The following is a 17,691-nucleotide window of genomic DNA, read 5'->3' as shown; positions in this document are numbered from 1 at the left end:
CTCCCACTTCAAAACTGAGTTCTCTTCTTCTGATGTCAGCATAGCTTCGCTGTCTGGACTGCGCTGCCTTTAAATTCTCTCGGACCATTCTAATGTTCTCTTCGGCTTCAAGCAAAATATCTGGACCGAACACCAGTCTTTCACCAGGTTGGTCCCAATGCAATGGAGTTATGCAATTCCTTCCATAAAGCGCTTCGAATGGTGACATCTTCAAACTAGCCTGATAGCTGTTGTTGTAAGAGAATTCTGCATATGGTAATCTCTTGTCCCAACCCATCTTGTCTTGCAAAGCATAAGCCCTCAACATATCCTCCAGAATCTGATTGGTCCTCTCAGTCTGGCCATCTATCTGTGGGTGGTAAGCTGAGCTGAACTTTAAATGTGTGCCCAAGGCTTCATGTAACTGCTGCCAAAAATGAGAGGTGAACTGGGTGCCTCTATCCGACACTATCTTATTTGGAACGCCATGCAAGCACACAATCCGATCCATGTATAGTTCGGCCAACACCGCACTGTTGTAAGTGGTCTTGGCTGGTATGAAATGGGTCGTCTTTGTCAAACGGTCCACTACTACCCAGATAGAGTCATAACCAGTACGAGTTCGGGGCAAACTGACTATAAAGTCCAATCCGATCTCATCCCATTTCCACTGATGAATCTGCAACGGTTGCAACAAACCTGCAGGTCTCTGATGTTCTGCTTTAATCCTCTAACAACTGTCACACACTGCCACATACTCTGCTATCTCTCTTTTCATACCGTACCACCAGAATCTTTTCTTCAGGTCTTGGTACATCTTCTCACTACCAGGGTGTATAGAGTATGTTGTCTCATGAGCTTCCTTGAGAACCAGTTCCCAGATCGATTTGATGTCGGGAACACACAGTCTATCCTTGAACCATACTACTACTTCTGCATCCTTACGAAAATCCTTGCCTTTCCCATCTATGATCAGCTGCCGGATCTCGTTGATTTTCTCATCATCCTTCTTACCTTTCCTGATGTCTTGCTCTAGAGTGGGTTCCAACTCAATTGTCACTCCTTGGGTGTTGTTCAGAAATCTGAGACTTAATCTGTCAAACTCCTTCGCTAGCTCATACGGCATCGGGTGAGCTGCCAACATATTGACTTGGCTTTTTCTACTCAGAGCATCTGCGACCACATTTGCTTTGCCTGGGTGGTAATGAATCTCCAGCTCATAATCTTTGATCAACTCTAGCCATCTTCGCTGCCTCATGTTTAACTCTGACTGAGTGAATATATATTTGAGACTCTTGTGATCCGTGTAGATATCACACTTCTGCCCATAAAGATAATGCCTCCAGGTCTTCAATGCATGAACCACGGCTGCTAATTCTAAATCATGAGTAGGATAGTTCTTCTCATGAATCTTCAACTATCGGGACGAGTATGCCACTACTCTCCCTTCCTGCATCAACACACATCCCAGTCCGGTGTATGAAGCATCACAATATACTGAGAATGGCTTGTGAACATCTAGCAAAATCAGTACTGGTGTCGTTGTCAACTTCTCCTTCAATGTCTCAAAGGACTTCTGGCATGCTGGGGTCCACTTGAACTCGACCTTCTTTGCTAGCAAGGCTGTCATTGGCCTGGCAATCTTGGAGAAACCTTCAATAAAACGCCAATAATAACCAGCCATTCCGATGAAACTCTTGATTCCCCGGACATCTTTTGGTGCTTTCCAGTCCAAGATAGCTGCTACCTTCTTCGAATCTACAGCCAATCCCTCTCGATTTATAATATGACCCAAGAATAGAACTTCGCTGATCCAGAACTCGCACTTGCTAATCTTGGCATACAGCTGACAATCTCGTAGCCTCTGAAGTACCTTCCTCAAATGCTCCTCATGCTCTTGCTCATTCTGGGAATATACAAGGATATCATCAATGAACACCACCACAAACTTGTCGAGGTAGTCCATGAACACACTGTTCATCAAGTACATGAAGTAGGCTGGCACATTTGTCAAACTGAATGACATGACCGTGAACTCATACAGTCCATACTTGGTGATGAATGTTGTCTTCGGTATATCTGAAGGTCGGATTCTAAGCTGATGGTAGCCTGACCTCAGATCTATCTTCGAGAACACACTAGCTCCTCTCAATTGATCGAATAAATCTTCAATTCTGGGTAGGGGGTACTTGTTCTTGATAGTAACTTCATTCAAGGATCTGTAATCGATGCACATCCTCTTCGTTCCATCCTTCTTTTCCACAAATAACACTGGGGTTGCCCAAGGCGAGGTACTCGGTCTGATGTAGCCTTTCTCTAACAACTCATCAATCTGCTTCTTGAGTTCCACCAACTCTGGTCTGGACACTCAATAGGCTCTCTTGGAAATAGGGGCGGCGCCTGGAATAAGTTCTATGGCAAATTCAACCTTCCGTTCAGGTGGCATACCTGGTAACTCTTCGGGAAACACATCGGGGAAATCTGATACTACACTAATAGCCTCTGATGGTTTAATCTCCTCAATGTGAGCGGTGGCTTGGTGACAACTCCCTTTTCTTGGTCCTGACAAGATCAACTCTACTAACACCTCTTCCCCTGATAAGGACACTAACTTCACCGTTCTCTTGTCACAACTAAGGCTGGCTTGATACTTGGTTAACCAATTCATCCCTAGGATGACATCTATAGCTGTATCCTGGTTACCCATAACTATCAAATCGGTGGGGAACTCTATCCCCCTTATTTGAACCTTTGCACTAGGGCAAAATCTATCAGTTTGGGTCCTTCCACCGACTGAACTAACTCTCATAGGTGGATACATGGGTGCCACTGGTATATTATGTGATTCTACCCATGATGCAGTCACAAAAGAATGCATTGCTCCAGTATCGAATAAGACATTTGCAGAATGGTACTCGACTAAAAACGTACCTAGTGCCACTCCTGGAGTCTCCTGGACTGTGTCGGCCTCCAAGTGGTTCACCCTTCCATACTGGGCACGAGGTTGCCCACGGTTGTTGCCTCCTTGCTGCATTGCATTCTGTCTAACTGGGGCATTGGGAGCTGGCTGTTGCTGAGCTGTTTTCTTTGGGCAGTGATTCGCCCAATGGCCTTGTTCACCACAGTGGAAACATGCACGACTTCCTCCTTGAGCTGGCGCTGCTTGATTGTTTTGATTGGTTGTTGGGGCAGGAAGACGGGCTGCCTGGTTGCTTTGATGCTAGTATTGGTTTCCTCCTTGCTGGTTATTCTGATGGTACTGTTGTTGCTGCTGAGGAAACTGCCTCTGGTACTGCTGCTGCTGGTTCTGACGCTGATGCTAGTTCTGATGCTGGTGACCTTGCTTGAATGGTTGAGGTGGGTTGCCTGAGTAGCGAGGATGACTGCTACTCCCAACCTGAGGTCCACCAAACTTGCGTTTCCTGTCCTCCATCTCTCGACGCTTCCTTTCTGTCATGATTGCTCTGTCTATCAGATGCTGGAAGGTGGGGAAGATGTGGTTCATCAGCTGGTAGTGGAGAGGGTCAACTAATCCTCTCAAGAAGTGGTACTGCATCTTGGCATCCGTGTTGACATCTTTTGGGGCATAACGCGACAGCTGCAGAAACTTATCCATGTACTCACTGACAGACATGGGGCCTTGCTTCAAAGCGAGAAACTCCTTCCTCACTATCATCAGTCCCTCGGGCACATGGTAGCGACGGAAGTTATCCCTGAACTCCTCACAAGTGATGGCGTCAGGGTTGGCATGGGTGGCGAGGTAAAACTCACACCAAGACTGTGTTGCTCCCCTCAGCTGTCAGGGACCATACAACACCTTCTCACGATCGTTGCACTGGGCAGTGTGCAACTCACGCTCCACGGTACGCAGCCAATCTTATGTGTCTATGGGATCAGCAGAGTGGGCAAAGATAGGGGGATGGCCCCTCATGAATTCTGCCCGCTTGTCTCTGGGCACCTGAGGCATCTGAACTTGCACTGGATGCTGAGGTGGTGGTGGCTGCTCCTGAACTTGCTGCATCGCTGCTAATGTCTGACCAATTGCCTGAACTGCCTAGGTCTGCATCAAGAACATCTGCTCAATGGTCATCAGGGGTGGCGGTGGCAACTGCTGCTGCTGGGCTGCTTCCTCTTAGGGTGCCTGCTGCTCTGGCTGTGCACGCCTCGCACCTCTGCGCCTGTTCTCAGACATCTGTAGGAATCACACACATATCAGATCTAACTCTGTAGTCTTCTAGCATAAGAAAAGGTATACAGAAATCTTCACAACACTGAACAATTGATCATCTTCACTGACAGCTTCTTAGATAAAGAGGAAAGGGGAAATAAAGGGATTACCCAACTAAATAACTGACTTTATTAATAACCACACCAAGTTGTAGGGGATACCCACACCTTGGTGACAATTATTACAAAGATCCAACTTTAGTACATGTCCATCATAACAAGCATCCAACATAAGATAAGCAAACTAACTCTAACTAAAATTGACTTAGTCTAAGACACTGAACTAAGCATTATTATAGACTCCGACTCTGTCGATCTAAGGATCCAAATATATCCGGGTCCTACAGTCTGGGGTACCATAGTCGAAGCGACCATGGGGCGGTGAACGGTAAGGGTGCTGAATCCTGACAGGGGCGGGAGGACCACCATCCAGATAGTGGCATGCTGCGCACTCAGCACGCAATTCTGTAACCTCCGCCCGAACCTTGCCCAACTCGTCAAGGGCGTGGTCCAACTCTGTGTTGAGCACGATGACCAGATTGACCATACTGTTCAGCCTAGGATTGCCCTCACCAACTGGCGAGAAAATCACACCTCCAGCACAGTCGGTCGAACGGCGAGGGTAGTACTTCAGGTCAAGGCCATCAGCTACCCCGCTGAACAACGAGCAATACTGAGAAAGTGCTCGTCGTGCTGCATCTTGCATGGCTGCCTTGACAGTATCCCTCTCAGTAATAGAATAGTGATCTGAGAAGGCCTCTGCACCCTAGAGATCATCGTCCAGAAGGCGCACCAAGCAAGTAGCCTCCCACTGATCCGGGTATAGCCCGCGACGATGCTGGTAGACTACACAACGATACTCGATGGACCATGTGTGTCGGCCAAAGGCCCGACGCAACAGGGTATCGAGAGCGTCGTGGAAGTGACACCCGCAAGCGGCGTCACGAGTGATGGGTCTCGCGATCCATCCCTCCAGCTCTGGCTCCTCCGAGAGCTCTGTGCCGTGGCTCGAACTGCCACCGGCGTCGTCATCGTCTCCGTCTTTGTCAGGGTCTCCTCCAGCAGTCGGGCTACCCTATGGTGGTGCAGGGGCATCTCTGGCTGAGGTGCAGAGGAAGGCGGCCTCTAAGACTCCACCTCCTGCTGAGGCGAGGGGGAAGAGTCCTGCTGCTCCTGCTCCGGGCCACGATGCAGTCTCTCCAGGTGGCTGGACTAACCTGGCACTGTGCGATGTAGGGGACGCTCCGCCAGGCGAGAAGGCAAAAAGGGGATCACAAACTTACGTGCAGTGCACCTAAGACGAGCTATCTACAAAAGACATCGTAAGCACAAGAGTAAGAGTAGAACTATTAGACCAGAAAGTAAACAGAAAGAAGATGAGACAAAACTTTTGAGATAAGTAAATAACATAGAATTGGTCAAGATGACCAACTTTTGAAAAGACACTGAGGTCAAGGTAAGAGTAGGGGTCTATAGTCCTTAGGTCGACCATTCTAGTCTAGGTCAGCGGTCCTACAGTCAGCAAGGCTTTGATACCACTTATGTCACACCCAGTTTTGGAAAGCAAACCGAATGTGAACCATGTACGTGCCAGGATCAGAACTCATGTACACAACGATTACATAATTGGACATCATCACATAATGCTTGAAATAAATAGCGGAAAGGTACTTTATTACATCAAGATGTCCAAGACATCCACATAGTCTATTACAAAACCATTGCTCAACATAAATATCAAAGTGCGGAAATACGAAACGTAGATGCTAAGCCTACACAGGCAGCTGACTGGGGGTTTGCCACCAAGGTAAACTAGAACTCGTCGTAGTCCTGAAACTCCTCGAAATCTTCCATGTTGCCAGCATCACCTCCTGAGTACTGAGTACAGTGGGGACAACCTGGGGTGGGGTGGTTTGTAAAGCAAGGGTGAGTACACATCAACGTACTCAGCAAATGTCCCGTTTGGCTAAAGTGGACTAGCTGTATGTGGAGTTGAGGTTAAGCAGTTGCTTTTTGGTTAGTCAAGTATTTATTATTAGTAGTAGAGCCAACTTTTAGTAATAAACCCAGTTATTACCCAAAGGTACTTCCTCAAACGAGGGAATACCAGGGATCAGATTTTATAGCATCATTGTTAATCATCATCATAAAAGTATCAAAAGTTCTTCTAATAAAAAAGGATCCTAAGGCTGCTCTTAACCGTGAGCTCGGCTGATATACCAGTTTTTAACACTCTGCAGAGGTTGTAGACTTTACCCACAAGTCGTGATTCCCATTCTGGCCGGAGATCATGACTCTCCATTGATCACTTCCAAGGTGACCTAGCAGGGTCTCACTACGTAGCCTTTACAAAGACTCCCCTGGTGCATAGCTGCTTGTTAGGTTTCGCCAGTTGTACAAACGCAGTACACCTCCCCAAGGTGGGTGACTAACAAAAACCAAATCGAATGAACCTCTGCACCCCAACCTTGGCAGAGCGAGCACTACGCCCTGGCCCCCATTGACGGTCCTCCAGCAAAGCCAACTACACCTCTAGGTTTATCTAATTAATCAGCTAAGGGTGTCCCATTCCACCCTCATGGCTGTACTGTTATCCCGGGTGGTCACTCCACGAACAGGTCCTTACGGAGAGGTACTCGGGAAAAAAGACTGAGCCCCCTAGATATCACAAGATCATCCACATAAATAGGATAACAGTATCGTATCATAAATGTTCACATCATGTTCATTGATTAAGTTAAGGCAATAGCAACATGCTAACCATGATAACCCAAAAGGTAAACAAGGATAAGTGAATACAGACTAGTCGATCCTTAGGTTTCATAAAGTAATTGCGGGACAGTGAATTATGAAGTATGTAGGACATAATAGGTCAGAGGACACTTGCCTTCACCAGGTTGCTGCTCAGGGAGGTCTCCAACAACACGCTCAGGAACCTCAGACTGCTCATTGTCTAAATAAAGCGAGCATGCATTCAATACATTTGGAAAGTACAAATGAACATCACACCAAACATGTACAAACATTGAACACATCTTAAAAATACATAATACTACATAAGGGATAATGAATTCAAGGTATAAAATGAACTATGGCATATATTAACTTTATTTGAAAATAGATTATTATTTCCCTAAGTGTTATTTACAAGTACATAATCATATATCAATTTATTTTATTGTGACCTATAATTCAGAACAGAGATGAACTCATGCAATACCTATCATTAAGCTCACAAGTTTAAAAAGGTTTGAATCCCTAAGGTTCTCCTTTATTTATTTATTAAATAAATAAACATACACCTACATTAGTTCATATTCAATCATAAAAAATAGAATGTGCAGACAGTAAGTGAAACCATTTTATTTAAACAGAGAATAATTCTATGAGCATTTTGCAATTTGAATCACTAAATTTGGAGTTCATATGCAAAAGTTATGAAATAACCAAGTTTGGGAATTCAAATTATGAAATTAAATCTAATTCTGTGAATATTTAAAAGTTCGGGGATAAATCTGCAAGATTACAGGGGCCTGCGTGCGAAAACCAGGGACGGCGGGTTGATTTCCAATAAACCGAGGGTCTCTTTAAGAAAACTACCGCGCGAAGGGGTATCGGGTGAATCTAACCGTCAGATCTAAAACCAACGGCTGAGATTAGATCTGTGGCCAAGAGCGCACGCGAGGGCGCGGGCGAGCACTGACAAGCGGGCCAGGGGGTGTCAGCGGTAGAGGGGGAGAGCGCGCTGACCGAGTAGGTCCAGAACTAGAGGACTTGGGCGCTGACATGCAACTGCAGGGGTCCGAGGGGGTCTGAGCGGGTCCGAGCCATTCGATCAAGATTGGACAGAGGAAAATCAGACCGGGAAGGATGAGCGGCTGCGGGCAGCGCTAACAGGCGGGTCAGGGCGTCAAGCATGCGTGCGTGAAGCGGTATCCCGCGGTTCGGGCCGTGCAATCAAGATCGGACGGGGGAAAACAGACTGGGGAAACAAACGTGCGCGAAGCGGCGCCGCTCCTCTCCGCGGCGGTCAGGTCACCAGAGTTGAGGCAGGCACGAGCTAGGGTGGCTTCGGGGTCGCTGGAGTTGGGCAGAGGGGAAGAGGGCGCTACGACAAATTCAATGGCGGGGAAGAGGCCACGAATCCACGGGGAGAGAGAGGGGAGAACGGCGGTGAGAAGGTCTCGGGCGGGACGGAGAAACTCCGGTGAGCCATTCCGGCCACGGGGAGGGAACTTAAGGCGCGCTAAGGCCTTGGCTAACTTCAGCAGAGGCAAGGGTGACACAGGGACCTACTTCGATAAACTAAACCGGGCCAAATCAGTCGGCCACCGTGCGAGCACGGCGGACCGCCGCGGCCGAGCACCGGCGAAGGCGAAATTGACCGAACACAGGGCACAAAAGGGGAAATTGGGCACGGGGACGGGTGTATCACCTCGGGGCGGAGCTCGGGGAGGCTTGGAGTGGTCTCCGGCGAGCTGGATGGCCGGGAATGCGGGCGCGGGTCTCCGGCGGCGGCTGGCGGCGTGGGCAAAGCGCGAGAGAGGGTGAAGCTGCACGAAATGAGGTAAGGGGTGTGCGCGGGGCACAGGCGGGGCTATAAGAAGGGAGCTAGACGCGAGGGCGGGCGTCGTGGCCGAGAAACCCGACGACGTGCGCGAGTGCGCATGCGCCGGTCCATGGCGAGCGCGGAGAGGGCGGAGCTGACAGGGCTGGCCCACGGCGCAGAGAGAGAAAAGAGGGACGCTCGGGGCAACGACTCGACGACTGACGATCCGAGCCCGCGAGATAGAGAGAGAGAGCGCGCATAGTTAAGAAAAACGGGCGCCGACAGATCAGCCCCACTGGGCAGAGAGCGAGAGAGAGTGAGCGCGCGCGGGCGCGCGGCTTGGCTGGGCTTAGCTAGGCCGACTGGGCTGCTTTCTCTTTTTCTTTTTCTCTGGATTTTCTAATTCCTTTTCTATTTCTTTTCTATAGGGTTTTCAAATCCAAATTCAAACTAGGTTTCAAATTCAAATAAATTCAAACATGTGCAACAATTCAAAGAATATTTTAAGCTCAATATGATGCAACATGTCATGACTCAAAAGGTTTTGGCAAAAATAAATAATTAACCTCCACTAGTTTAATCTATTTCTAATCAAAAGGAAAAAAGGGAGAAAGAATCTAGGGAGAGGGAAAACCTAGAGTGAGAAAAGGAAGAGTAACACCTTATTTTGGGTGATAATTAGAAAGAAATTTTATACCCCTAAAATCGGGGTGTTACAGTCCCGGATGGGCTGTGAGTTCCGGATGCCAAGTCAAATCGCAACATGTACAACGTTAAGTTGCAGAGGGCGTTGTATGGGCTTAAACAATCTGGGCGGATGTGGTACAATTGGCTCAGCGAATTCCTGCTGAAGAAGGGATACGTAAATAATCCAGATTCTCCTTGCGTATTCATTAGAAAGTCCTAGAAGGGTTTTTGCATAGTTTCGGTCTATCTTCATGACTTGAATATCATTGGGTATGCTGAGGATATTGAGGAGGCCAGCGCCTACCTCAAGACAGAGTTTGAAATGAAAGACTTGGGAGAAACCAAGTTTTGCTTGGGCCTGCAGATCGAGCATCTCCCAAAAGGAATATTTGTACACCAGTCGATCTATTGTAAAAAGGACCTTGAGAGATTTAATATGATTAAAGCTCACCCTTTAAAGACCCCGATGGTCGTGAGATCCCTCGAAATGGATACTGACCCATTTAGACCAAAGAGCGATGATGAGAAATCGTTGGGACCTGAAGTTCCTTACCTTAGCGCTATTGGAGCACTGGTGTACCTTGCGAGCTGCACCAGGCCTGATATTGCATTCGCGGTAAATCTACTAGCTAGATACAGTGCAGACCCAACCAGAAGACATTGGGTAGGTGTTAAGACTATACTTAGATACCTCAAAGGCACTCAAGATCTTGGCCTGTTTTTTTCGAAGAATCAGGACCTGACTATGATGGGCTATGCTGATGCTGGATATCAGTCAGATCCCCATAATGGTATATCTCATACTGGCTTTGTATTTCTATGTGGTGGTACTGCTGTATCCTAGAGATCGTGCAAACAGACATTAGTAACAACGTCTACTAACCACTCAGAAATAATCTCGCTATATGAAGCCGCATGAGAATGTGCTTGGCTACGACGGATGACTAACCACATCCAGAAGTCATGTGGTTCTACCACCGCAAATACCCCCACCATTATCTACGAAGATAATGCTGCATGTGTTGCACAAATGGAAACGGGCTATATTAAGAGCAATATGACTAAGCATATTTGTCCTAAGTATTTTTATCCTCATGAACTCTAGAATGAGGGTGAGGTAAAAATCCTGCAAGTCAAGTCTTGTGATAATCTAGCTGATTTATTCAATAAATCCTTACCTGCAGTCACATTCAGAAAATGTGTACGAGGTATAGGGATGAGGCATTTGAGAGACCTGCAAGGTTCAGGGGAAGATCACCTCTGAACTTCAGCCCTTACAATTCGACCTGAAGATCGTATATTATACACCTTAAAGGTTATAGTTGTCCTGAAGACACCCATTGTACTCTTTTTCCCGTTGTGAGTTTTCCTGAAGTTTCTCACATATGGTTTTTAACGAGGCAACAAGTGCAATACATCGAGTGTCATTATGCTCTCTTTTCTTCATTTTTTCCCACTGGGTTTTTTCGGAGTTTTGATGAGACATAAGTCTTCACGGTATTCGCCCAAGGGGGAGTGTTGAGAAACTCTAAAAGGGGTTTAATGGGCTAATACCAAAACTGCCCTCAGGGGTCCACAGCTTATATATATGTATCCATACCCCTCATAATAAAGAGAGATAGAAAGAGCTTCTATCCACTGTGTCTCTTGTGTTAAGAACTACGTCACCACGGATCACCAGATCCGCTCCCTTCCCTCCCGTCAGCAGTAGAGGCGCAAGAAGTTGTAGAGTACCCGTCTCCCTTCCCATTAGCACGATAGAGGAAACACAATAGACACGATGTAGGGTTGGGCCTCTGGCATCTTTCTCTTCTCTATTCCATATGAGGGGTACAGGTTCTATATATAGAGACGCGATAGCCCTCAGGGCTATATTCGGTATTTGCCCACATAACCCTTCATTAGAGTTTCTCAACACTCCCCCTCGGGCGAATACCGCGACCAACACATGCCTCGTTAAAACTCCAAAAAAAATCCAGTGGGAAAAATATGGAGAAAGAGTGCATGGTGATACAAATTGCATTTGCACTTTGTTGCCTCGTTAAAAACCTCATGTGAGAAACTTCAAGAAAACTCACCAAGGGAAAAAGAGTACAACAACTGTCATCGGGACAGATTTCGATCCTCTGGGATCTAGATTCTACCGAATCTTCTACAAAGGCTAAGTTTAGAAATGTGCTCCCCCTGATCCTTGCAAAACTGTATCAATATGGCAAAATATTTTCTTCTGGAAGTATATGCACATATAGATTTAGCAAACAGATTGCATATCCTTGCAAAGATTATTTCAGGAACTTCACCTCAACTCACTTCTAGGATACACGAGGTAAGTGCACGTATCAACATAAATAAGCCACTTCGACTAGTGGTGTTCAATCGACTAGATCTACATATTTGATAGAAACTTCCATAAAGGTTCACATATTGATCATCAAGCTGACGCCTTCAGGGCATAGAATATGACATTTATTGTCACACGATTGTGATCAATATAAGCATTCACTCCCCCTGACGATGACATATGTCAAAGTCGTTATCCCTCATAACTCAAGCATATTCTTCAAGATATATATCTCATTGTTCATCTGGAATAACGAGAATGGACGAGGTTGGGGTGCTATCATTTTCTATCTTACACCACAATTTATACATAGTTGTGCAAAGCAAGTAACATGTCCTTATATAGGACTTAGGGGATAATATAGTTGCAATAGTACATATTCTAAATATGACACATCGCTCCAGGCGTTCATCCATTGCAACATCTATGATGGTGTAACAAAAGTCCATCAAAGATCGTAATCCATTAGGGATTTTTCATCGATTAGATACATCGTTATAGTCTGTCATTCTGGCATGATGGGGATATTTTTGCCAGTAACACCTAAACCTTATAGGTTTCTGCCATCGGGGCTTTAGAGGATACTGTAATTCCACATCAAGTGGAAAATACCATGAGTAAAACTCGTGGAATGCACATGTGCTTATTCGGTGAACTTCAAGTCCTTTGGTACCTCATCTTATTCCTTTTCGGGTTTGTATGGGTCTTTATCCCTTTATAGGGATTATCAAACTTTGGTGTTCAACACAGACTTTATTTCTTCTGGAAAAGTTCCATCAAGGAACTATAATCTCATCTAGGAGATATTCTCTCCACATAGAAGAGTGTTAATTCGTCAGGAATGTATTATTCGGTATGAGATTTATATGTTGCATATTTATAATTCAAAGATATGGATCCTCCTAGGATCTCATGACGGATCTTCAGAATCCTATTAACTGCATAATTTAATTCATGCCATTTGCCAGATATATTACATAGCGGAACAGTGTTTATTCAACACATACGTGGGATGGGTCTCTCACAAGACCACTTGAACCATCGCATTCACCACACATTATTTCAATAGTGCCCATAAATGTCCGAACTTCAAGCTCGTGACTTTCATTTTGCGATTATTGGTTCAGCCTCGATTGCATTTATCAATGACCCGATAAGAGAGCTTAAAGCACTCATGCCTAGGACTTTGTTTTGGATCCATTTGCAATCTAGAGGGGCAAGATAGGTGTCGACATATTTGTCTCCCACATTTAATAATGATCTTCGTCATTTCCCAAAACGAAAGATTCATTGTTTCGTATTCCTAGCACAATGATATTGCGCGCATTGCTAGGAACTTCATCATCAAGATGAACCTCTTCGTGAGGCAAATCACCATCAGGGTGGATTAATCGAAGGAGAGTTATCACAGAACACGTGAATCTGCAATCAGAACATATGCTTTGACTAAGGCTGATGGATCATATTCGCAGGCGTCCCCGAGAATAGATCAAATACCAATAAGTCAAATGTGGATACGATATTAATCCCGGGTATATCCACATCTACATCAGGTAGAAGCATTCAAACCAATATGGTTACTCCTCAACGATTTCTGGCAGACTCCATATACACAGGAGTACACACCGAACGACAGGTTCAGTTTAGCTTTTGTGCGTTTAATAGAATATTGAGGCATTACACTATATGGGCATTCCTCCCCCTAATGCCGAGATGTTCTAAAAGCATACAGATAAAATCCCCAACCACAATCATCTAGTTTATGGCCAATGTATGCTATTGTGGTGATTTATTTGGGAAATCTTACGCACATTACAGATAGGGGTTTTATGCAGTGAGCTTTGGACTTAGATTGATGTAGTGGCATGAACACTACATATTTGTCCTTCAACGTGAAGGATTAGTCTCAACTTCCAGCAAGATACGCAACAACAAGTTGCTTCATGGTTACAATTCTGCAAACTTATTGTTTTTATCACCAAATATACAGTCAATCATCAGGATTTAGACTGATACGCGCAACAAAATGTTAGCCATAAAAACAAAATACTTTAGGGCTCATGCACATCATTTGTCGTTTGGAGCAAGTAGTTGACTTCAGATCAACAAGGACAATAACCATCAGGTCTAGCGCTCACAAGAACATTCATTGGTTGCATTGTGCTTTCAAGCACATAGGAGAATTTGCGCATATATAATGGTGGTAAAGTGCACGGCATCAGGCCAATGCTGCCAAGCAGAGATTTTTATATGCAGAGATGTATAGTCCAGCTCGTTTTTATCATTGCCCATGGGTTACCCAATTACTCATACCATTCTGAAATTGGGTATCGATTTATGCAACATGTTTAGGTATTATAATTTTGAGAGAGAACTTATAACAATAATTAATTATTTGTGGTGTTGACAGCAGGGCAAACATTTCTCCTCATATTATATACCAAATTGTTCTATATAGCATTATTTCGATCTCTTCATTGTTCAACAAAAAGAGAAGTTTTGGAATAGAACAGACAAGACCAAAAATTCCTTTTATCTGGGAAAAACCATCTGATTCCTAAGCTTTCGACAAAGCAAATGGAGATAACTGCTTGGCAAGAGCGAAAGAAATACCAATATCCGTCTAGGACTAGTCTTCAACAACAGATAATACTGATCTCATACGAAAGAGTCATCAAGACAAGGGAGAATACATCTGGTATCCATAAGATCTTCATATTTCTATCACAAATTACCATCACCAATAGCTTAGTGGTCAAGAATTATGGATCTTCCGGCGCCAAGGACCAATGATATATTAATGCCCAATTTCACTTCAAGCTCTGTGGTGATGTGGGATTTCATGGCTATTTTTCTACTCTTCTTACTTCTGGTAGATCATATATAGATTATGGTAAGCATGTCAAAGGGTGAAATCCAATGTAGTTCTGCTACATAAACCTCAATTTTATTTTCATTCAGTATTGACCTTTACCATTTGGCTTACTGTATACCAATACCAGTCAAAGGACTATCCCAAGTCAATTCAACGACTATAAGTATTTACAATTCTGAGAGATGTATGCAACACAAGCATAGAGGTCCTAGATAGGACGAGTAAAGTGGTTTGACGAGAACACACAATGGTTTTTCACACAAACATTGTGAAAAAAATTCTCAGAATTACCTTTCGATGTACTCGCAACTTCGTGTTGCTAAGGTACTAGCCATTTATCTCAAAGTTCGCTTCATGTCGTTCAGCGGCAAATAACAATGTGCCAACATCTGGTTGAGCAATGTATGGCTGAGATTTCTAGCATTTATTTATCTGGTAAGGTCTCTTTGCCTACTAACAGAATCCCAACTTGTGATGTCTTCTATGACAAAAAGGATTTCATGCATTGTATTATATATCTTCGGGTTACTTCGGGTAAAACTTTGTGCATGAGGAAAGAGTAGAAAATTAACTTATCTGTGTTTCATTGTAATTCAATTTAATTTCCCAGATTTCCAAGCACTATAGAGCTTGATATAGTTGTTATGGCCACTTGGCGATATATATAAATATATGATGCCACACAACACAAGTAAATAAAATATAGAGTTAAACAAAATTATTTACGAAGGTTGCGCATAATGTGACTTTAGGCTTGAACGACACACTACAATCCACGCGAGTACAAGCTCTATCGTATCTAGCGTCAACGTGTATGCGGCCATCATGGCTACGACAACACAACAAGCCTTTGTAACAAACGCAACAGGCACAGTTGTGACTCGATAGTCGGGGTACACGATAAGTTCACGCAACATGTGCAACAGGCGCAATTGTGACTCGATGATCACGACAGACAGACAGTGCCTACATGGCATGCGAAAAATACGCGACTCAACGATGGCGATCTGACTCAACGGGAGCGATCCGATTAATGGAGAGCACGACATAGCAATCACATGACGCAGCCAAGTTCGAACGTCACAAATATTGCATCGTGTTGCTAGGGTGCAGTCAATATTCAGCTAATGCCATAACTCAGCTGATTACCAACGCAGCCTAATCGGCGTGTCTGAGTACCCATTATACAATTTAATCGCTCGACGTGAGTTCAAAAGCTCAACACATCATAAATATTTAGAGCGTTGAGTCTGCGCAATATAGTCTTCACATGCATTTTATTAGTTTCCTACTATTTACTACAAGAAATAAAGTAGAAAAATAATATTGGAATTAATACACGAACATAAGCACATCGGGTGCTAAAAGGCATTTTCGCATATTCAAGATGCATTTTTCTACTAATTATTTATCGCGGGAAATAATTTATTAAGGTAGAAACTGCAATATAAAACAAGTTTTTATTCTATTTGTTATGTTCAACAGAAAAATAGAATAAAATAGTATAGCACATGTATATAAATTAAAACATGTACAAATCCAACCGCAATTTATGAGAAAATTGTAAAGACATTAAGATTCTATTTCTTTTTTCTGCTTCCACGTATCTATTTCTATGCGCACAATTCATCCAATCCAATTTTTCGTTTTCTATTGAGCCGAATGGATGCTATTGCTGTAGTGGCCGCATGCACAACCGCTTTGACCACAATCTCTAATGGCGCAGGAAACATGCAAGGCTCAACTACTCTCTCGGCCTCTGTTGACCGCACATACATGCACGATGGCCACTGCATGCACACGGTAGTGAGCTCATCCATGCAACGGTTGCAAAATCCGATTGTAGTGCCGCAATAGGCTTGCACATCGCATTTCTGCATGCGCATTGATGGTGCCTGGTGAGTGCTGCATCTCGCAGCACTGTGTGCTGAGGTGAGAGAGACGTGTGGTTCCCACGCCTGCCGTGTGTGTGCTGATGCCGGCAGCGGGCCAGGCGCATGGCGTGATGGACGTGGTGCGACTACGGGCGCACACTTGTGCTGCGTCGACCGGAGGCCACGGGGCGCAGCACCACGGAGGTGGTAAGTTCGTCGCGCACAGATCAGAGCCGATGCACGGCAGCACATTAAGAACAATAGATCTAATTGAAGCATACCGGTCGAAGCACATTAAGAACAATAGATCTAATTGAAGCATACCGGTCGAATGTAGGGGAATCAAAAGCTGTCGCGTAGGACAGTTCGACACAGCCGGATGACCTGCCGGCTTGATGGAGAATTGATGCAGATCTGATCCCACAGCAACGTCGAGGTACAGCATGCTGATAACGTGTTAAGAACTACGTCACCACGGATCACCAGATCCGCTCCCTTCCCTCCCGTCAGCAGTAGAGGCACAAGAAGCTGTAGAGTACTTGTCTCCCTTCCCATTAGCACGACAGAGGAAACACAATAGACACGATGTAGGGTTGGGCCTCTGGCATCTTTCTCTTCTCTATTCCATATGAGGGGTACAAGTTCTATATATAGAGACGTGATAGCCCTCAGGGCTATATTCGGTATTTGCCCACATAACCTTTCATTAGGATTTCTCAACATCTTGTTCCTCTGTGTGTTGGGTTGCTGGGATGGGAGTGGGCTTCTACAGCTTCTCACGTCCCCACTACTGTTGGGAGGGTTTGGAGTCAAGATCGGGGATCTGCGACAATCGCATTATTTAACATAAACAAGGCGACATATTCTATACATTCGTAGTAACATGTACCGATCTGCGACAACCACATTATTTAACATAAACAAGGCGACATATTCTATACATTCGGTAGTAACATGTATAACACATCTGTTTCACTACAACTATGTATGTGTCACATTTGTATGGAGTCTAATGGGTTAGCCTGATACACTGGAAAAAGTACAACCTAGATACCGTACGATCTGAAATAATTTAATACTGGATCAATCCGATCCGATATATAATTTAGTGTCGATCCAGCCTAAAATTTAAACGAACCGTTTTTTTCAGGTTTAAGCC

The sequence above is a fragment of the Zea mays genome, chromosome 3 (assembly GCF_902167145.1).
Source record: "Zea mays cultivar B73 chromosome 3, Zm-B73-REFERENCE-NAM-5.0, whole genome shotgun sequence".
NCBI classification, from domain to species: Eukaryota; Viridiplantae; Streptophyta; class Magnoliopsida; order Poales; family Poaceae; genus Zea; species Zea mays.
Note: the sequence above shows the minus strand (reverse complement) of the source record.